Raw genomic sequence first — 23,408 nt, 5'->3', positions numbered from 1 at the left:
ATGTAATAGCCACTAGGAATAAAGTTTTCCAAGAAAGATATTTCAGGGAACAAGAAACAGCTGGCTCGAAGGGGAAGAATCAAGGATGTCAGCACTAAATTTAGATCCCACTGAGGAGGAGGATTCCTGATTGGAGGCTTTAGTAGGAAAATTCCTTTCAAGAAGGCCCTGCAGAGCCTATGGGACATAATATTATGATCTGCTATCCCGACATGAAAATTGGAAATAGCAGCCAATTGAACTCTGACTGTGGAAGAAGAGGAGCCTGCATGAAAAATCTCTGCTAAGAAGTCCAGGACTGCCTGAACAGGGGCAGTAAAAGGATCAATATTCTTGGCCTTAGCCCAATAAGAGAAACGTTTCCATTTGCTTGTATAAATCCTCCTGGTAGAGGATTTTAGCGAAGCTACTATGATGTCTCTAACTGGGTTAGAGATCAAAGGAAGCCTGGCTAAGGAAGGAAGTGGAGCAACCATGCTGTGAGGTTGAGAGAAGGGATTGACCGGTGCAGCTGACCCGATTGGTGAATCAGTAGATCTGGCACTGGGTCCAGATGCCACGGCTGCACCAAAAGGTGATGATGGAGGAACGGGAACCAAACTTGTCGAGGCCAGTAAGGGGCAATGAGAGTCAATTTGGCTCTCAAAACGGTAGCTTTCTGGATGACCTGAGGGATCAGAGGAAATGGAGGGAAGGCATAAAGAAGTCCCTGGGGCCAATCCTGGGTCAGAGCGTCTCTGGGGGGATGGCATGGTAGAGGGAAGAGGCAGAAGAAGTCTGGACATTTGCTGTTTTGGGGAGTAGCAAAAAGATCGCAACATGGATGACCCCATTCCAGAAAAATCTCTTCCGCTATAGATTGCTTGAGAGACCACTCATGAGGCATGAGAATAGCTCTGCTCAATCTGTCCGCTACAATGTTGGTTTTCCCAGGGATGTGCGTTGCTACCAGAAACCGATGAGAGGAGATCGCCCATTGCCATAGTCTGAGCGCTTCTCGACACAAGGGGTAGGACTTGGTTCCGCCCTGTTTGTTGATATACCAAACTACAGACATGTTGTCTGTGTGGACTGCAATTGTCCCTACGGGAAGAAAGTCGTTGAGGGCTTGCAACGTTAAAAGCACTGCTCTCATCTCCAGGACATTTATGTGCAGATGGTACTCGAACGGCTGCCACGTCCCATGAACCATCCTGCCCTGATAATGACCCCCCACCCGATCAGAGAGGCATCCGTGGTGACAGTGGCTATTGGGGATGGGGGTACAAAGTACCTGCCTTGGTGAACCAGAGGAGATGTGATCCACCAAGCAAGATGCTCTTTGCAAGTCTGTGTCACCAGAATCTGGTGACGCATTGGAAGTTGTTGGTATGACCATTGTGTGAACAGCATCCACTGAAGAAGGCGCATGTAGAATCGAGCCAGGGGAAGAAGAGTAATGGCCGCAGCCATGAGACCTAATACCTTTAGAACCATTCTGGCCTGTACTTTCTTGTTGGCCAGAATGATCCTGACATGACTCTGAATGTCTGAAACTCTTTTATCTGTAAGGGTAGCTGACATCCGAACAGTGTTTAAGTTTGCGCCTATGAAGGTAATAGACTGGCAGGGCGATAAGGATGACTTTTCGAAGTTGATCGAGATGCCCAAATGAGAACAAAGATTTATTGTGTAATCCCTGGCTTGTATAAGCTGATGCCTGGTGGTGGCTGACAGGAGCCAGTCGTCGAGATACGGAAACACCTGGAATCCTTGACGTCTCAGGTGAGCCGTGACCACTGCCATGCATTTGGTGAACACTCTGGGGGCTGTAGTGAGACCAAAGGGCAGGGCTCTGAACTGGAAATGACTGGACCCCAGCCGAAAGCGGAGAAATCTTCTGGAGCGTCTGTGAATTTTGATGTGATAGTACGCATCCTGAAGATCTATTGAGCACATCCAGTTGTCCTTCTGTAAGAAGGGCAGAATTGACTGAAGAGTGACCATTCGAATCTTGTCTTCCTCACAGACTTGTTGAGTCTGCTGAGATCCAATATTGGTCTCCAGTCTCCCGTCTTTTGGGGACCAAAAGAACCTTGAGTAGATTCCGGCTCTGAATGGTCTGTTGTAACTGGCTGAATGGCTCTTCTGCAGTAGTTTTGAGACTTCTAACTCTGCAATTTCCCTTAGACCGGGTGGTACATCTGGAAGGGAATTTGAGGGGAAAGGACTTTCCTCGAAAGGAATTATGTAACCCTTGGATATGATCGACTGTACCCATCTGTCTTGAGTGAGGGAATGCCAGGCTTCTGGGTACAGTGATAATCTTCCCCCGACTGCCTCCAAGGAGGGACAGCCGGGCAACATCTCAGGGATGCTGAAAGGGCTTGTCAGAGAGAGGCTCTCTGTTTCCCTGGTTTTTTGGACCCCCTCTGCCTCTAGAGCGGCGTCTGTTGTTGTTACCCCCTCTGCCTCTAGGGGTAAACTGACCACGTGAATCCAGCGTGACTCCTTGGGATTTACGGAACCACATTTTTCCACCCTTCTGTCCTTTGGGATAAGGTCTAGAAGGGGTGGAAAAACGGACTCCTACAGCAGAAAGAGTCTTGCCGTCCTGCTCGCACCTGGTCAAAGTTTCCTTCACCTGAGGGCCAAACAAAGCTGACCCATCAAAGGGAGAATTTGTGAAGGATGCCTTGAAGGGATCTGCAAAGTCACAAAGCCGCATCCAGGCTTGGCGTCTAAGAGCCACACCTGTACCTGCGGCTCTACTCGCTCCATCAGCAGCATATGATATTAGCCGCATGGAGGAGTTTGCAATGGAATTAAGGGTTCCTAGCTGCGAAGCAATCTTTTCTTGAGCTCCTGCAGCTGTAGGATCCTGTACTACTTCACCCAGCTCCTTAAGGATATCCCTCTGGAGTCTGGTGAAGTGACATAGGTAATTCAGCGAACGATAGCAAAGGTCGCTGAGGAAAACATCCGCCACCGTACCTATCCATGGTCCTAGAGTCCTTATTAGGAGGATGGACGGGTGCGAAAGGATCTGCAAGTTCCTTCTTGGTGGCAGCAGCCACCACCATGGCATCAGCGGGGACACCCTTAGTGAGGAATTGCTTGCCACCTGGGGCAGTGATAAATTTTGAAGGCCTCCTAGGGACTGGCTCTACAGAGTCAGGAGCTGCCCACGCCTTTCGGGCAATAACTTGCATAAGGGGGTCGAAAGGCAGAGACACCCAGGAGGTGGAGGGCCGAGATCCAAACGCCTCTAGGTATACTGACTCATCCTCAGAGGGATTGTTGGTGGGCCAGTTTCCCTCTGTTTAAGGAGTTCTAGGATGTCTGAGAAGGAGACATCCTCAGAGGGGATCTAGGGGATCCCTCTGACTCATCAAAGTCAGTATCCGGGTGACAGACTCGGGAGTCTACATGTTTCCTCTTACAAGTCCTCTTCCTAGGAGGATCTCCCGAAACATCAGGAGAATCCTCGGAAGAGGGGGAAATTCCCAATGGGGAAACCTGAGGCGGAGGATCTCTGGGTCCTGTAGCAAGAGAAGTGGCAGAGATGTCAACAGGCACTATAGAGGGAGGAGCTACGGGAACAGACTGCTGACTGATACCAGTGGCCAGCACACTCTTCATCACCTCGAATGCTCCCCTCCCAGGCAGGTCCGAGAGAACCCGTTCAAGAACTAGGAACTCCAGGGACCACCGAAGGGAAGTCTCCGAGGCAGATGTCGGAGCCGAGCTCACCAAGGCCGAGGCTCCAAGGGGAAGAGCGGGTTCGGACAAAGGTCCGATGCCACTCACCCTCGGAGGAGACCATGGAAGCCCGACCACCGAATCCCTCTAAGGAAGGTCTCAAGAGGAGATAAGAGTAGAGGCTGAAGGAACAGAAGGGGTATCTGTCCTCCAGCCGTAGCAGTAACCATTCCCGAAGACTCCAACCCAAGCTCTGGGGTAGAGTTGAAGGAGGAACTGTAACGGGGTGTGGACCAACAGTCGTCTGTTGAGACGGACTATGTAACATTTGGGCCAGTACCTGTGACTTAAGTAATATGCTGACCACTCTCTCTAGGTCATGGTCTGAAAGTCTGGATGACCTTGAAGATCGGCTCCGATGGCTCCGTTCCGAAAGGAGAGGTGAAGCCGGAGCCGAAAGTATCGGCTCCAAGGAAGGAGACCTCGACCTCTTCCTGGAATGAGCCATCGGAACCGATACTATAGATCCTGTCGGAGCCGAAGACTTACCGGAGCCGACAGGAAGCCTCGATGCATCGGCTCCAGCCGGAGCCGATACAGCCACAAAAGTAACGGTGTCGGAGCCGATCGGAGCCGACACCGATGCCTGTGCCACATGGTGGTCGGAACCGATCGGAGCTGACACCGAAGTGGTCGATGCCGAAGGCTTAGTTAAGCCAGAATCGGCTCCAGCCGGAGCCGATCTCGACTCAGAACGAGTCGGAGCCGAGGCCGCAGGCTTAGAAACAGAAGCCTGGGCCTTGGAAGATTTGGCTGATTTAGATGGAGCCGACTTAGCCGGAGAGCCCTCCGGCTTAAGAAGGCCCCTAAGTATCAGCTTGTTTCGTCTTTCCTGCAGGACTCTCTGGCTGAAGGAATGACAAATAGCACAGGAGTCCTGCAGGTGAAGAGGCCCCAGGCAATACAGGCAAGAAGTGTGACCGTCTGTCAGAGACATCTTCTGACAGCACGAGTCACACTTCTTAAAACCTGAGACCCTCTCCTTTGACATGGTGTTTCACAACACACACACACACCAGTCAAAGAATTAAATTAAATAAAATACCAAAAAGGTATTACTAGAAAAACACACACACACACCCTAACAGGGGGGGGTGGGATGGGTAAAGTTTGACTAAAAAAAATTAGAAGAGACAGGGATTTTCTGTCAGAAAACCTATATAATTAACTTAAAACTAAAATTTAAAGGGTTTTTAGCAAAAAGGGGCTTAAATATGAAAGTAGTGAATCACTTACCAGGAGCTGGTAAAAGGAGGACCTCATAAGCGAAGCGGCAAACGAGATCTAGGTACTTACCGCCTTGCATCATGGGATATGGGGCTGCCTCGAGCTGGTAAAAGTGACTCTCGAGCTTAGCAAGTGCCGAGTCGGAGCCGAGGGATCGGCTCCGAACCCATCAAGCAAGAATGAAGGCGAGATTGACAACTTAACATATACTTGTTTTCCCGCCTTTCTAAGCTAGTATAGTCCATTTTTCAGGTTAGTACTGAATTTAGGGCTGTGTTACAATTTTCTGTGTTTGCCCATACCTTACTTGGATAGAAGGAAGTTTCTCTGTTCACTGTGAGAGAGGGAGCTTTGAGCAGCCTATCTGTCCCTGGAGGAGTGGTTTCAGTCCATAAATTGGTAGTTTATTGCTCATTTTGGTGTAATTTCTATCTCTTTCATTTTCCTGCTGTAATACCCGCATTTGTAAGGTTTTTGTGCTAGTCTACTCTTCAATGTTTCCCTTGGAACTAAACAAACTTTCAGCTTAAGCACTCAAACCATTCACTTCTCATCCCGGCACTTGCTCAAAACTCATAGCAAGCACTAATAAACCTTAGCACTAGACTCCCCTATACTGTAGAGAAGGACAAGGCTCTCTATTCGACCTTACCAGCCAATCAGTAAAACAGTTCACTGTACCTATCCAGGCATGTCCAAAGGGCAGTTTCAGGTGTACTCTCCGGTCCAACTGGTGAATTTGGGCATTTTGAGGCAAAGTTACAATTGCCTCATGTACACAGACAACCCTCTCCTCCTACCACCAAACACTAACACATGAGAGAGATGCAATTATACAGCCAAACTGGAGGCTAAGCTCTCTCAACCCAAGACTGGACCAGGCAGTCAAAAGGAGAAGGGAATTACTTGCATCACACCACCAGTTTCACATAGACCTGTGAAACTAGCACCGGCAAAAAACACACATAAATACATGAAAACATACTCGGAGGCTCTAAAAAAAATCTGCAAAATCAACAGAGACCTCCAGAGCAAACATCCAAGCAACCTCCACCCCCCAACACAAACCATGAAACACATACTTCACAAAACCAGTGTGTCACACAATCACAGCCCTTAAGGCAAAATAACATACCCAACGCACTAGTAATAGGTGACTCTGTAGTCAGGCACACTGACGTCCCCCTCACTAGGCTGAACAAGGAGAAGGTTACTGTTAGCTGCCTGTCGGGTGCCAGGATCTGCCACATAACACAAGCACTCAGGTCACTCCAGAACAAGTACAAATATGACTCTATCATTGTCCATGTTGGTGTGAATGACCTGAGCTGTACCTCCCTGGACTACATGAAAAAAGACATGGAGGAGCTCTCTGATCACATAGCCCAGGCCATTATGTTCCTGCCCTCACCAAGAATGTTACCACAGTACAGAGAAAAAAAATTATCAATTTCAACAATGGCTAAGCTTCTGGTGTCATTCAAAGGGGATCCAGTGTTTGTCAGCCTGGGATGACATGCTCGACAAGCCACGCTGCATCACTAGAGACAGCTTGCACCTGTCACCCTTAGGCTTTCGAATACTAGCCAACTCTCTTGCCACCCTCATAGTGCCTTTTTTAGGCAAGGCTCAAGATATAAACCCACCACCGTAAATAGCACAAGTAACAAAAAAACTGAGGGTAATGCTACTCAATGCCAGAAGTCTAAACCTCAAAATGCATGCACTCGAGGCACTCTTCAGTATGGAGAAAACTGATATACATGCAGTAACAGAAACCTGGTTTAAGGCTCCAGAGAGCACCCCAGCACTACCAGGCTACAACTCATACCATACATTTCGGCCACAAAACCTGGACCGAAATACAAAAGGAGGGGGAGTATCCATATTAATCAAGGATACCCACACCTCCAGGTTAGTGGCACAGCACGATGCTTCAGAGAACATCCACGTGCAACTAACAATGGGCAGAACTGCTATTCAAATTATAGCTTGCTATAGATCACCCACCATGTCCCAGGACCCCCACTCTGCATTCCTGGAAACACTGGGAAACATAAAGGTCCTACCAAACACCCTGATATTGGGTGATTTTAATTACCCAAACATTAACTGGGAGAACTACTCAAGTACAAACTCCCTTGCCCAACACTTAATAGAATTTATAAACTCAAATGCCCTGGATCAACTGGTCAACACCCCCACCAGAGGTGACAACATATTGGACCTGGTCATCACCAATATGGGTGACAGGTGTTCCACACTGGAGGTCAACCCCTTGCTGGTTAGATATGACCATAAACTAATCACTCTGGATATCCACATTCTGCCACCACCCCCGGTCAAAGAAACCACCGTGAAAAACTTTTCAAAAGCAAACTTCACATAACGTAAGACCGAGGTGGAAAGTTTCAAAGCCCCCATGCTAAAGGATAACGCTGTCCAAGCTGCAAAATCCTTTACTACTGCACTCTACGGGCACCTACAAGAATGCATGGATCGTGCTATCCCAAACAAAACCAAGAATCACTCCTCCAAGAAAAGGAAACCAAAATAGTGGACCCCTGCCATAAACAAGCTATACAATAGAAGGAGGAAACTAGTACAGAAAAGACTAAAATCACAAGAAGGAAAGACATCCCTGATCAGTATCAGCAAGAAACTACGTTCCCTCATAATATCATCCAAGGCTAGCTTTGAAAGGAAAATTGCCATGGACTCCAAAGATAACCACAAGGCATTCTTTAGCTATGTCAAGAACCTAAGTGGCAATTCTCAGATCTGCTCGGAGTTAGTGCAGAATGGCACAAAATAGACTGAACCGACCGATATAGCCAACATCCTGGCAGACAGGTTCAGTGCTAACTTCACCCCCCTCTCACCCCAAAAAGGGCCCATAACTATACCAGAAGAATGTAGTGCCCCTGAAATCACAGACACTCAGGTTAAAACAGTCCTCTCCAAAGCCAAAAACACAGCATCAATGGGACAGGACGCTGTCCCAGGCTGCGTCCTACACGAGCACAAAGATGAACTAACCCCTCTTCTAAATACACTGTTTAAACTCAGCCTCTCCACAGGCTACGTGCCCACAGAATGGCACACAGCAACGGTTATTCTGCTCCACAAAGGTGGAGCCACAACGGACCCCGAGAACTATCGCCCTATAAGCCTGACTAGCTTGGTCTGCAAAGCTATGGAGTGCATCATCATGGATCTCATTAACAGAGACACTGGAAACCTCCAAACACTGGACCCTACCCAGTTCGGCTTTGTTAAGGGCAGATCATGCCTCCTAAACCTGGTGGACGTCTTTCAGACAGTTACCAAGGCTACTGACGAGGGAAAGTTGGTCCACACAGCCTACCTAGACCTTGCAAAGGCCTTCGACACCATTCCCCACTCAGGTATTATAGACAAGCTCACCAGCCTGAACATAAACCCCTACGTCACGAGATGGGTTGCCAACTGGCTCACGGACAGAACCCACATGGTAAGAGTTGCAGGAGCTAGGTCTGACTCTAAATCGGTTACAAGTGGCGTTCCCTAGGGCTCAGTCCTAGGACCCCTCCTGTTCAGCATATACTTCTCAGAGGTACAGGCAAGCACAGGAGGACTATGGCTGACCAAGTTCGCAGACGACTGCAAACTAGGGGCTGTAATTGACTCTCCGGCTGACACAGACATCCTCTAACAGGTACCTGGTGTCAAAACCATGGCCTCAAGCTAAATTCCGAAAAGTGCATAGTCATCCCCTTTGGAAAAAACAAAGTACCCACAAACTACCACATAGGTGGTAGCCCCTAAATATGGAAGACGTAATAAGGGATCTGGGGACCCAAGTAGATAGTAACCTCTCCTTTGATAATCACATTGCCAAAGTGGTTAGAAAATCCTTCTATGTGGCCCACCTAATCACAAAAGGGTTTGCATCCAGATCGAAAGAGGTCATTGGGCCCCTCTACGCATCACTCATCAGACCCATCATAGAGTACAATCCCCCATTTGGGATGCACCTTACAAGACATCTGCAACAACTGGAAAGACCACAGAAGTACCTTACCAAGAGGATCACTGGCCTCAAGTAGATGCCCTATGCAGCTCGACTGAAGAAACCCCAGCATACTGCCTACTCAGAGGTGATCTCTGCCTGACATACAAGGCCATGTCCAACTCGGAATTGATGGACATGCTCCACCTAAAGAAAACCATATCCCCTCGAGCCATAAGCTCCAGGGATCTAAACCTCACCACAACAATAAATAGGACGTGCTGGAGGGATAGATTCCTGTCCCAAAGACTTCCCATGCTCTGGAACAAGATTCCAATCTACATTAGGCAGAGCTCCTCGCTAACCCTCTTCAAGAGAAACCTTGATGAGTGGATGGGAAACAGAAAGTTTACCCCAGGGATCACTTCAATGGCTCTGCTGGACAGAGGCACAGGGAACTAATCTAAGGGGGCAGCGAAAGCCAACACATTCCGGCTAGGCTTATAAATGCCTTTGGGCAGATAGCCTAGTACCTACCTATGAACCTATGAAATCCCAAATTTCAGTAGCTGAGGCCAGAAAGGCGAAAGTACAGAATACCGAAATCCCAGAAGCGCGAAATTCAAAATCCCGAAGTTCAGAGATTTTGAATTAGCGCTTCTGGTGTTGCGGTGTGTGAGTGGATGGTTGGAGATGTAGGTCAGTGTTTGTGTTGTATGGGTTTTTGGTAGGGGCTTAGTGTGTGTCCGTGTGTTTTGTTAGTGTGATGTGTGTGTGCAAGGAGAATGTAGCTTGTGTAGTGGTGTTTTTGTGTGTTTGCCTGTGTAGTGCGACCTCTGAGTTATATTTAAGTACGGGGGGTGTGGTGGGCACAGCCCCCCGTATGGGTGGTGCAGGGGCTTGTATGTAGGATAGGTGTTTGTGTATGTGTAGGGAGGTGTATGTTTGTGTCTGTGCTTGCGGTATGTTTAGTATAGAAGTCACAATTTTAAATTTCGCGCTTCTGGGGTTTCGACTATATGGATTTTCAGCTTCATGGTCTTGAGATACTGAAATTCGAGATTTCAGTATTTCGAGATTATGAAGTGAATCCATATATATGTATGTGTGTATATATATATATATATATATATATATCTCACAATGAAGAGTACAGAAAAGTGTAGTATACAATCAAAGGTCTTTAACAGTTACAAACATGAACATATTGGTTATACATACATGTTCACAGAAAGGATTTTTGGAACTATATGTCATCTTCTAGAACATAGCCCCAAAACCACAAGTATAGCCCCCAAAGCCAGACACTGCAAGTTTCTGAACAGTATCTTTTTTCACTACTTCAAAATAAAAACAATAAAAAACAAAAAGAAAAAAGGGAAAAAAAACTAATTTACTCAATCAAGAAATCAAACATTAAAAAAAAAAAAAAATATATATATATATATATATATATATATATATATATATATATATATATATATATATATATAAAACAGAAACCATCATAAATATGCCCATTAAAAATAATTGAAATTCTAGAATAGCTCTCTGCATAAAAAAAGAAGTTATGTCCTTACCATAACGTTCCATGTGGAGTGTTCATCTCGCCTTTGTTCTTACACATGGTTTCGGAGCCGATCCTCGGCTCCGAGTCGGCCGAATCGCAAAGCTCTGAATCTCAGAGAAGCTCGGGACCAGCCCATATCCCACAATCCTCCCTGCCATTACTCAGATCTAGTTTGCAAACAAACGAGACCAAAAGTTCCAACACCTCCGGTGCAAGAACTATACACTCTCTCAGACATTCAGAGACACTCTCTCACCATAGCAATAACTAATGGTAGAAACATATATCCCAAGATACACGGGACCATATACCCCGGAAGGGGTCAAGACAAGTCGATCAGACTCTAATCCTACCAGTTCTTCCAAACACGTGGGGAGGGGAAGGGAGGGAATGTAAGAACAAAGGCGAGATGAACACTCCACATGGAACGTTATGGTAAGGACGTAACTTCTTTATGTGAGAGTGTTTAATCTCACCGTTTGTTCTTACACATGGGTAGCGTTCCTAGCTCCGTCACCCCGAGTGACTCATGGAAGAACGTTCCTAAGCACAGTGGAAACAAATGATGTCCTGTCTTTGGAGACTTTGCCCACTCTATAATGAGTGATGAAAGTATGTGGCTTAGACCACGTGGCTGCTGCACAAATAGTGTCCAAAGGCAAGCGAGCTGCATGAGCTAAGGAAGTGAAGACGGATCTGGTAGAATGGGCCTTAGGTTTGGTGGGTAAGGACTGATTTGATTTAGCGTATACAAAGGTTATACAGTCAGCAAGCCATTTAGATAGTGTACGTTTAGTAATTGCCATGCCCTTTTTATTGTCTGCAAATGCGACGAAGAGCTGATCCGTTTTCCTGTAAGCTTTGGTCCTATCCAAATAAAATCTTAATTGCCTGTGAACATCCAACTTGTGCAGCATATACTCCAGTTTGTTAGTATGGTTCTTGAAAAAGGTAGGGAGTTCTATAGACTGGTTAATATTCGTAATTGAACATACTTTTGGAAGGAAAGATGGATTTGTACGCAAAGAGACTCTATCTGGATGGAATATCAAGTAAGGTGGTCTGACCGATAATGCTTGCAACTCTGATACTCTACGAGCTGAAGTCACGGCGACGAGGAACAGCGTCTTCCACGATAAGAACTTTAAGAGACATGATGAAGCAGGTTCAAAGGGTGGCAACATGAGTTGCGACAGTAACAAATTCAAGCTCCATGGAAAGAAAGGTTTTCTGACGGGCGGCCTAAGATGGAAGGTTCCTTTCATAAAGGCCTTACAAAGTCTGTGAGACATAATGGGAGAACCTTCCTCACCAATATGGAAGTTTGATATGGCCGCCAACTGTACTCTTAGTGTGGAAGTAGAAGCTCCTTCATGAAAGAGGATAGATAAGAATTCTAAAATTTTATGTAGAGGAGCTACCAAGGGGTCTAAGTGTTGGCTAGAAGCCCAGTACACAAAGAGTTTCCACTTACTCGTATAGAGTTTAGTAGTGGAAGCTTTATGAGAAGCAACGAGAATGTGTTGAACTGCCGGGGGGAGTAGATCAGACCTGGCTAGGCAGGGAAGCAGAGCAGCCAAGCTGCTAGTTTGAGGGACTGAAGAGACGGGTGAGGAACTCCCGACGAATGGGTCAGTAGATCTGGTACTGGGTCCAGAATCCATGGTTCCTCTATTTGATAGGCTCGAAGAAAGGGGAACCATATCTGCCGAGGCCAGAATGGGGCTATGAGTATTATTGTCCTTTCCAGGTTCCTGGCTTTCTGTAGAAATCTGGGAATCAAGGAGTAGGTGGAAATGCGTATAGGAGACCCAGGGGCCAATCGTGTATCAGTGCGTCCCTGGGGACATCCCCCGGAGGGGGTAGAAGGGCAAAGTAGCTTCTGCATTTTGCATTCAACGGGGAAGCAAACAGATCGCAGCAAGGCTGGCCCCATTTGCGGAAGATCTTTTCCGCCATCTGTGGATTGAGGGACCACTCGTGAGGTAACAGGATGGCTCTGCTCAACCTGTCCGCAATGACGTTGGATGACGCCGGGATGTGCGTTGCTATCAGAAAGTGACCCGTGGACTCTGCCCATTGCCAAATTCTCATGGCCTCTCTGCATAAAGGGTAAGACCTGATTCCCCCTTGCTTGTTTATGTACCAGACCACAGACATGTTGTCCATCTGAACTGCTACTGTTCCTAGAGGTAAGAGGGCTTGGAAGTGTTGCAACGCCAGGAACACCGCTCTCAGCTCCAGAACATTTATGTGTAGAGTGTACTCCATGTTGGACCATTCTCCTTGGACTGTTCTTCCCTGAAAAAGGCCCCCCCCACCCTATCAGGGAAGCATCCGTGGTTATTGTGGCTGTTGGACTGGGTAGAACAAACGGACGACCCATAGTGAGGTTCTGATTGCACACCTACCATGAGAGGTCCCGTCTGCAAGAGTCTGTTATCATGATCTCGTGCGCTAGGGGTAGGTGTTAGAACGACCACTGCGCGAAGAGCAGCCATTGTAGGATCCTCATGTGAAACCTTCCCATAGGAACTGCGATTAGTGAGGCTGCCATTAGTCCCAAAACTTTCAACACCAGTTTGGTCAGGGCTTTCTTACTCTCTAGAAGAAGAAGAACCTGCTGTTTGAGGGTTGACGCCCTTATTGGAGGGAGCTTTAGTAGTGTCGATCGTGTATTTAGGTCTGCTCCGATGAAGGAAATACACTGTGAGGGCGATAAGCAAGACTTTTCGAAGTTTATTGAAATCCCTAGGTGGGAACAAAGGTTGACTGTGTAGTCTCTGGCTTGCAATAGGTGACGCTCAGTGGTGGCGGTGAGGAGCCAGTCGTCCAGATAGGGAAACACCTGGAATCCTTGTCGTCTCAAGTGAGACTCAACTACTGCCATGCATTTGGTGAATACCCTGGGGGCTGAGGTGAGTCCAAAGGGCAGAGCTCGAAACTGAAAGTGACTGGCTCCCAGCCGGAAGCGCAGGTGATCTCTGGACGGTCTGGCCATTTTGATGTGGTAGTACGCGTCTTTGAGATCTATAGAGTATATCCAATTGTCCTTCTGTAAGAATTGATTGAAGCGTGACCATCTGGAACTTTTCCTTCTTCATGAAGGTGTTGAGATTGCTGAGATCTAAGATCGGTCTCCAGTCCCCTGTCTTTTTTGGAACTAAAAAGAACCTTGAGTAAGTTCCAGATCCTCTTTGGTCCGCCGGGACTGGTTGGATGACTCTGTTTTCGAGCAGCTTTGAAATTTCTACAGCTGCTGGGTTTCGCAGACGGGGTGGCCCATCTGGAAACCTTCTTTGTAGAGGTGGAGTTGATGTGAAGGGGATTTTGTATCCTCTGGTTATAATGCTTTTTACCCAGGTATCCGAAGTAATATTTAGCCAGGCCAGTGGGTATAAAGCCAAGCGACCCCCGACTGCCTCCAGAGCAGGACAGCCGGGCCTCCCTTCAGGAGTGCTGGAAAGGCTTCCCAGGGACGGAATCCCTGTCGCCTTGGTTATGCGGACCCCCTCTGCCACCGGGGCGGCATCTTCCATTTCTACCCCCCCCCTCTGCCTCTGGAGGGGGTATCACTCTGTGTGGTTTGGAAAGATCCCTGATTCTTACGGAACCACATTTTTCCGCCTCGTTGCCCTTTGGGGTACGGTCTAGTAGGAGCGGAAAAACGGACCCCGACAGCAGACAGGGTCTTTCCCTCTTTCTCACACCGAGTTAGAGTCTCCTTAACCTTGGGCCCGAAAAGTGTGGCCCCATCAAAAGGGGCATTGGCAAAGGAAGACTTGAAGGCTTCCACAAAGGAGCACAGCCGCATCCATGATTGTCTTCGAAGAGCAATCGCTGAAGCTGCAGCTCTACTCAATCCCTCGGCTGCATACGAGATGAGCCTCATGGATGAGTTTACTATGGAGGTGAGGGTGTTAAGTTGTGCTGTTACTTTATCTGAAACAGCAGCATCTGTGTTACCCTGGAGGGTATCTGTCAGCTCCTTGATGAGATCCCTCTGCAAACGTGTGAAATGAGTCAAATAGTTTAGCAAACGCATGGAAAAAGTCGCTGAACTAAAAACGCACTTCCCATATCTGTCCCTAGTCCTAGAATCCTTATTAGGAGGATGAACAGATGAGGAAGACTCAGACATCTCCTTTTTCGTGGCTGCCGCCACCACCACAGCGTCGACCGGAACTCCCTTGGTGAGATAAGATTTATCTTGGGGGGCAGTGATGAACTTGTTTGGTTTCCTAGGGACTGGTTCCACTGTGTCAGGTGCCTCCCACGCCCTTCGAGCAATCAATTCCATTAATTCATCGAAGGGCAGAGTCACCCAGGAGGTAGAAGGTTGAGCCCCAAAAGCCTTCAGCAGCACCGACTCGTCCTCAGTGGGGGCTAGGGATTGCCTATCACCCCTCTGTTTCAAGATCTCCAGGATGTCTGCAAATGACACATCCTCCGAGGGTGATTTGGGGGATCCCTCTGCCTCATCCAAGTCGGTGTCAGACGTTACAGATTCCTGTGGGGAATCTATGTGCCTCCTCTTGCACAACCATTTCCTCGGGACCTAATCAGAGGGGGCTTCTGGTGAGGCCTCCAAGGAACAGGGGGAACCCTCTGGGGGTGGCTGAGGCAATGGGGCTCTACGCTTTGGATGGGTCGTGGGAGCAGAAACTGGCCCTTTTGGGGAAGGAGAAGATTCCCCTGATGAAGTGGTTGTCTGCGCAGACAATACTTTCCTCATAAGGTCAAAGGCCCCCGAACCCCGGGCCGATGGCTCCCCCAGTTCCGAAGAACACGGGAGCATCCCAGACCCAGGTGCCGTGGGCTCCGACCCCGAGGAAGGAGCCGAGCTAGTCTGCGCCGAGGCCCCGAGAGGGAGAGTCGGCACCGACAGGTCGGTATGACTCTCGGTCCCGGAACCGAGGAGAGACTGTCGGCTCCGCGACTCCCCTACCGGTTCCGAAGGAGTCGAAGTCAATGGTGTCGATCGTGCAATGGAAGGTTTCGGCACCGAGGGCTCCACTATCATCAGGTCATCCTCTCCCGGCTCCGAGATCTGGATGGGTCTCGAAGGAGGACCCGTTGGAGATATGGGGAGGCCTTCTAGTTTCGACACCAATTGGGAGGAAACTGCAATCAACTTGGAAAGGGCCGTGTTTTCCATGAGTTTCTGCACGACACGATCCACATCTGTCTCAGATAACGGTCAGGAAGAACGGGTAGAAGGAGCCGAAGATGGCACCGACCGAAGAATGGATGGTGGTGGCAGCTCCGACACCGGTTCCAAGATCTGGGGCTCAGGGAAAGATAAACGTTCGACACTCGGCCCCGAGGTCTTTGGAACCGGCGAACGAACCCTAGAAGATGAACTCGGAGCTGATGACATGAGCTCCGACATCTTCGACCCCTTCGAGGATTTAGAAGCCTGATCTGACTTGTCCAAAGCCTCTTGAAAGGCAGGCTTAAGTAATCCTCTGTCTATAAGCTTCCTGCGTCTATCTGTCCTGACCCTCCCGCTAAAGGAATGGCAAATAGAACAATCCTCTTGAAGGTGGAGAGGGCCAAGACAGTAGATGCAGGAAGCATGATTGTCAGTAATGGACATTTTCTGCCCACACTGACATCTCTTAAAGCCAGATTTAACTTTCTCCGACATGACTAAATATAACAAACACTCACTAGGCTAATAAAGTAGAAAAAAACTGCTAAAAACTACTAAATCCTGTAAATGTATACATATATCTAGAAAAAGGCTATATAAGTATACCAGACACTCACAAACCACACCCAGAGAAAAAAAGGGTTAGGCCACAAAAGGGTGCCTGAAGAATAAAGGGGATATATATATATATATATATATATATATATATAACACACACACACAGCACTTCTATAAACTATTTAAGAAATATACAGTTATTTCAGCAAAAAAATATGTAGCTTATCTGTAAACTGTAACCAATTATCAAGTTTCTATCTGGTCCGAGCTCTCCTCGATCCGATCTGTTGCAGCGGCAAACTAGATCTGAGTAATGGCAGGGAGGACTGTAGGATATGGGCTGGTCTTGAGCTTCTCTGAGATTCAGAGCTTTGCGATTCGGCCGACTCGGAGCCGAGGATCGTCTCCGAACCCGTAAGAACAAACGGCGAGATTGAACACTCTCACATTATTTTTTAAAAAGTGCATGCAGTTGCATACGTGGTGTATACCTAACTATGCCTATGCATGCTTGTGGTAAATCGAGCATTAATTACAGGGAAAAGTTTGGATAAAAAATAAAACTAAAATAGGTCGCTGCAACTAAAGATAGCAAAAAAAAGCTACCGATGCCACTCAATCATAAACATACACACACGCACGCACACACCCGCAAGCATTCACATGCATGCATAAACACACACACACACACACACACACACACACACACACACACACACACACACACGCGCGCACGCACATGTACACACATATTATGCCAGTAAGACTAATAATGTATAAAAAATGAAAAGAAATTTTTAAATAAATTACTCAAGCACACATACAGCGTTCGAAAGACATGCGTACGTAAATGGGCGTTCCTTCGTTGAAAGTTGGGCGTCGAGCTGGCACCTCGGCGTTTCATAAAAATCTACTGCCAATCATTACCGGACCGCAATTCCACTGTGGCGACCCCTTACCGGGAAAAAGCCGAAAGACAAACAACAACAACTCAAGCACAAGTACAGCAGATCAGACGTACAATGCAAATGACAATGTGCATGTGCAGTATATCCCCAGACACTAACAACAGTGAAAAGAGATGGGACACTAGTAAAGTTCCTTCATAAAATTTCATTATTTCAAAAAGATAAATTTCTTTACTGAGCAATGTTATTGTAGAATAACAATCATGCACATCTGGATATAGGTAATGGAAGCTTGCCCATACCTCAACATCAATATGAGTTATTGTGAAATTATATATATTTTACATCACAATGGAATATACACTGCACTAGGACTGCATTTTATAGTTAAAAGAAGTTTATACAGTTCAAAATCACTCAAAACAGAATATTAGGCTTTCAGTAGCATTACAGAATGCCTTTCTACACATGTATGTGCCTTTCTGCACCTGTATGGTCTGATACATCTGTCTAGGCAATCAAATAATTACTGATCCTTCCAAAATTATGGTTTGAGTCATTTTTAAGGAAAATCTTAAGGGCACTGAAAATTTTGTTAAGACAGGGACTGTTTTGATTTTTAGGGAAAGTAAATGATCTGAGGACTGCAAATTTCCCAAAGGTGCAGTACTGAAGAGAGTGCTGTGGTATATCAAGATCTATAATAGTGCCCACTTCCTAGAAGAAGTTATGCAACAAGGGGGCCTGATCTTAAGCTCTTTCCTGATTCTGCAGGAATTTTTAAATGAGGAAAATTTGTATAATTCCAGATGAAAAACAACCAGGTGGTAACAGGTGACTAACAACTACACCAAATGGAAAAGAAAAAGAAAGAAAACACTTCTGAAGAGCAATCTTTGGGATACTGGAGAAGTTGACAGAACATACAAACTTCAAGAAAAGGATCACCTGTCAAACAACATAAGACAAATGGATAAATTACGAGAGACACCAGGGAACGAAAAAAACATAACAATGAAGGAACAGCTAAAAAAATACATACAAAAAAAGAAACTAACAGAATAAGAAATGTAAGAACTGAAATATGACTTGGCTATTCAAGCAAATAGGTCCATGAAGGGGAAATGCTAGGTGTCAAAGGCATCAGTGAGAGAGCTGGGTGGTAAACATCTAGCCAGCTTCTCTGAGTATTAAAGAGTTTGAGCTATGCACACTGGTACAGAATTAGACTGTATTTAGATCCAACAAACTCGAAAGACAGAAAGGAGTAGTCCCCCAATACAACCTATGCCATCTATGTACATTCCAGACAAAAGAGTGGTTGCTACAGGTGGCCAAATAATGGCAAAATGATCACACTGCTTTCAGATTACTTCCTACACATTTTGGCACAGAGATGGGTGTTTCAGCCTGCATAAAACAAATACGAAAAAAAGAGGAATCCCAGCAAAATAATATTCCTAGGCTGCTTGCAAACATTGCTGGGCAACAAGCCAGTTTAAAGAACCCAGGTGACGCTTGTCAACTACTAAAGAGTGAGAAGTACAGGGGACTTGCAGAGACAAAACACACATTGTAGTAGAAAGAAACTAATCATGCTGCTCTACATCAAATGAGGAAATTCCAGAAGCAAAAGAAGATTTTAGATTTCTAGAGACCTCAGTCTCATTACCACAATCAACAAAACATGCTGGAGGGACAGGTTCATAATCCAGGGACTGACCATGCTATGGAATAGACTTCCTACAGATGTCAAGCAGAGCACCTCACTTGTCCTCTTCAAGAGACATCCTGATGAGTGGATGGGAAATAGAAAATTCACCCCAGAGATCACTCCAGTGGCTTTACTCGACAGAGGCACTGGGAACTAAGGTTGGGTGGCACAATGCCACGGTAATCCTATGGGGTTAGGCTTGTAAAGGCTACAGGGCCATTAGCCTAGTACACACCTATAAACCTATGAACCTAAGACTGAATAAAGCAAATAGGAGCTCCCAAACTCCCAGAAGACTAGAAAGAAGCAAGCCCTCGGAGCAGAAGATCCCAAGGAAAATGTAGGTTGAGGTAGAGAACAGGTATATAGCAGGAAAAAGGCAATGTGTCAGTTAGCAAGAGCACCAAGGGTGATGAAGGAAGCAAGTAAGACTTGTAAGAGAACAGAAAGGCCAATAGAAGGAAAGCTAATAGATCAACAGAGAGAAACATCCAGTAGAAACTATAGCAGGCAGAAAAATTCATATTATAACCTGCATCAAAGGAGAAAAAGATGGACAAATTGTCCCGGGGAGTGGTTAGTGGTATATATATGCTTGGATCTAGATGCCCTAATATTGCAACTAAAAATGTGAGAAAGAGAAAGTAGGGGAAAGTGAGGTACCAACATGACTGGGCAAAAACAGCTTACAAACCAAGGAAAGAAAGAACAGGCAGGTGATAAACTGGAACAAGCTCAAGGGAAGAGGAAACCATCTGAGTAAGTCAAGCTGCAAAAGACTTTTCTTTTCAGAAACTGTTTGAAGTTGCAGTTTGAGTTCCTCAATATGGTAAACACACAGCAGAGAGCAAGGGACTGACTGGTAATAATAAGGTACATGATGAGAAACAAAAAGGTAAAAGGCCATGATGATTAACTCTGACTGGAGGTGGGACACACACACACACAAGAAAATCTTAAGAGTGCATCATATGGTATTATAAAATGCACAACTGTATTTGCATTAAAAATGTTAATGCCATTAACTGCTACATATTGAAATATACTGCTTTCATCAAATAACGGTGCTAACAGACTCACTATTTCTCTTTCATTGGTTCAGAAAGTCACCAGGCACAAAAAGAGTTACAATACACTGCAGAAAGTTGGAGGGGTCAGTTAGCAAACAGCCAACACTGAGACAGTAGTTGAGAATTGCAGAATGCATGTACCATGAGTGCATTACTGAAGGCAAGAAGTTTACTAACTGGACAACTTAAAGTATTAGAGAAGTGCATTTGACAGATGGTTTGCAGTGACATATTTACAATAACTGGGAAGGGTGGCAGCAAGGAAAAGCTCAATACTTATTTAAAAACAAAACTATCTGTCTGTCTATCTATCTATCTATCTATCTATCTATCTATCTATCTATCTATCTATCTGTCAACATGACCTACAATAATGGTAGGCAACATGGTAAAAGAGGTTGAACAGGTGACTACACAAACTGGAAGGGTCTGTTAAGCAACAGTTAGCAATGGTGAGGAAGGCAAAGAATGGAATTTTATACACATTATATAGCTTAAAGCACAGACAATGCAAACAGAGCAGGGATGACAAAGCTTACAAAGACACTGAAGGGGACTAGAACTCTTCCAAATTAGTTGCACTCTGATAGGACTCTACTTCCAAGGGTGGCAGTCTCAGTGAGCAAGGTGCACAAACAACAGCTAATCAGTGAGATCATTAGTCAACTAAACGGCATAAAAGAAAGTTTTTCCTTGCTCACCATTGGTAATAACAGGCATACTGGCACCCAAGCCCTCTCAACCCTCTCACCATCCTTTTTCTGTCTTATTCTCCAGGTAGTTCAATCACAGCACCCACTTACAAAACGTTTTTTTCCCTCTCCCTTAGATTCAACTCTTCTTCCTTTCTTATCTTTTCCATCAGTAGCTTTACCACTACTATGTTTGGACTATCACTCCTTTTCTAGGTATTAATTTCTTAACCGCTAGCAAAATGATCCAATCTTATCTCTTCTATGCCTTCAACCCTCTGTTTCCCTGTTTCTAATCCTAGAAACATTTTTTCACCTGTGAGGTCTTCCTTGCCACTAATTAAGTCATGTATCATTTTGTTTAATTCCCTATTCCATTTAGTTAATGCCCAACACTTCAGAAAAAATGTCACCAGTCACCTCTCTCCTGTTAAGCACGTCCAGCAAACATCTATGATCCAATGTAACAAAGCACATGTATAAAATATTTATGCAAGCATTTCTAGGCAAAAAATCCTGAATTTCCTTGACTGTATTGCCTTCCTGTGAATAGCATAAACCCTATGTCACTACATAGTACTGCACTAAATATCTCCCTTCCTGGCGTTCTCACCCATAAAAGTCTAATGACCTCAACAACCTCCTGCTGCTCTTCCCCTGTCAGGCCATGTAGACTGGAAATTGTACCTCACCCTACCTTTCTACCTTGCCTCCAAGTTATTTATTTTAGTAACTGTGGCCAATTATCTGGAGAATTAAAACCCAAGACAGATGGTATAATTCTTTGTGGTTAACCTGATAAAATAGAAATGCACCCCTTGGAACTCTATATTTGGAACAGATCTCCTCTCATTTTAATACTTTACTGTCAACTTTCAATTGGTCTGAGTACTTTACTTCCAAATGTAACTGCCTCCATCATTTAGATGCAGAGTGTTCCCTCTAGCTTTTAATCTAATCTAATTCAGTCTCCACCTCTTTAACCTTTTTGTTTGGAATAGTTTACTAACCTGTTCTGATACAGCATGAAGCAGGTAGAGACAAAGGTTGAGACTCTTGTTCCCATATCACCTCTAACAATGTCTACCTCTCTTATCCAGGGATATCTAACCAACATTATGTGGTTCCATAAAGTGCCATACTCTGGATTATGACAATTTGATAAAAATGTTAAAAACTACAAGAAAAATCTAGCTAAGCTAGAGTTTCCACTGTGTGATTCCTTAAGCTTCTTGTATTAGAGGTACATGGGATATATGCAAATGACTCTTAAGGACACCAGTTGTTTCAGCTATATGGCAGATCGGAATGCTCATAACTTTATTCTTTTTAAGTCTGTTATGGACATAATTAGGCTAATAAAGCCAAGCCTCACTAGCTGTGTACCAACTTCCTGAATTTGACAAAAAATTAGAATTGAATAGATATTAAATAACTACTGACATCCAATACCCCTAGCCCACCATTTTCTTTTGATAACACAAGCCTCTCTTACTTCACCCGTGGTTTACAAGGATTACTTCCCTGTCAAAGAAAGTCTCTTATCCATTTTTTTTATCTTCCACCACATTTTTTATGTTGGCACAGCCTAGAATGCCTATCCTAGGTAGAGGATATCGGGGACCACATGCATTGCAGCAAATGGGGTTTTTGCTCAATGTCCAAGTTAAGCATTTTCCACATTTGCAAATTCTTCTATATCTTTCCTAGTATGCTGCCACATGTTCCTTGCTATGATTCCATTAAGCTGCTCTCAAGTTGATCCCCAGATATTTAATCTCACCTTTACCCCTTGTTAGTTTATTACCTATGGCTATATCCTGTATATTCTGTCCATTAATGGCAATCACTTTTTTTCCTCATTTATTTTGTATCACAGTAGTTTGGGAAAGATCCTCAATAAGTCAAAAACTCTGTCTACATCTCATTGTGAATTGGAGAAGGGTAAGATAATATCATCAACATACAGTACAATTTTCAGGTCTGGATTTCCCCAGGAATAACCTCTAATACTAGAATTAAGTATTAGACTTACTAAAGTCTCCAAATATAATGAAAACAACTGAAAGGAACCTGGGCACCCCTACCCAGTAACTTTCTATAGCGTAATACTCGATAACAGATGCCCCCTCTAGTTTTCCCTGGCCTCAGCTCACTTATAAAGATTGCTGAAAAAAACGCACAAATTTCCTTGAAAAGCTTATCTGTTCCAGTACCTCAAACAAGAATTCCTGGTCTACCCTATCACATGCCTTTTCAGCATTTGTTGATACCAAAGCTGCTTCTAACCCTGTTTCACTGGCATCCACTTATTACCTTCAATATTTGTATTATATTATTAAATGCTCTTCTTCTGGTTATAAACCCACACACTGAAGCTATCAGATCAGTCAGAAGCTGGGTCAACTTAGTTGCTGTCATCATCATAAAGACCTTGTTGTCATGGTTAAGAACTATAAATGGATGGTAAGATCTCATGTTTCTACTTTCCCCAACTTCAAAATTAACCCTAACACCCCCATCCTCCAGGAAGCTGGATGAGATCTCCTTTCAGTACCTCAATGAAAAGATTTGTTCAGAGCGATATCATTCTGTCTTCTTCCAACTGCCAAATTTAAGAGGAATAATTCTGTTAAGGTTCACGTATTTTCATTTTTTTACAATATAAAATACTGAAAAATTAATTTCCCTTTAAATCTCTGAGTTATTTTATGTATCAATCTTTTTCTGAGGGTGTGGCATAAATATCGACTAGTTGTGAGTTTTTGCTAATTGGACCACT

General features: G+C 45.1%; 1 protein-coding gene across 1 annotated transcript in view; it reads right to left on the bottom strand.

Annotated features, from left to right (window-relative positions):
• The window catches only part of HMCN1 (hemicentin 1), a 5,606,893-nt gene that overhangs the window by 3,517,429 nt on the left and 2,066,056 nt on the right, over positions 1-23,408 (bottom strand). The window lies entirely within an intron of this gene.

Source organism: Protopterus annectens, chromosome 10.part0, assembly GCF_019279795.1.
Source record: "Protopterus annectens isolate FY-2018-M chromosome 10.part0, PAN1.0, whole genome shotgun sequence".
Classification (NCBI taxonomy): Eukaryota; Metazoa; Chordata; order Ceratodontiformes; family Protopteridae; genus Protopterus; species Protopterus annectens.
Note: the sequence above shows the minus strand (reverse complement) of the source record. Positions and strands in the feature narration are given on the sequence as shown.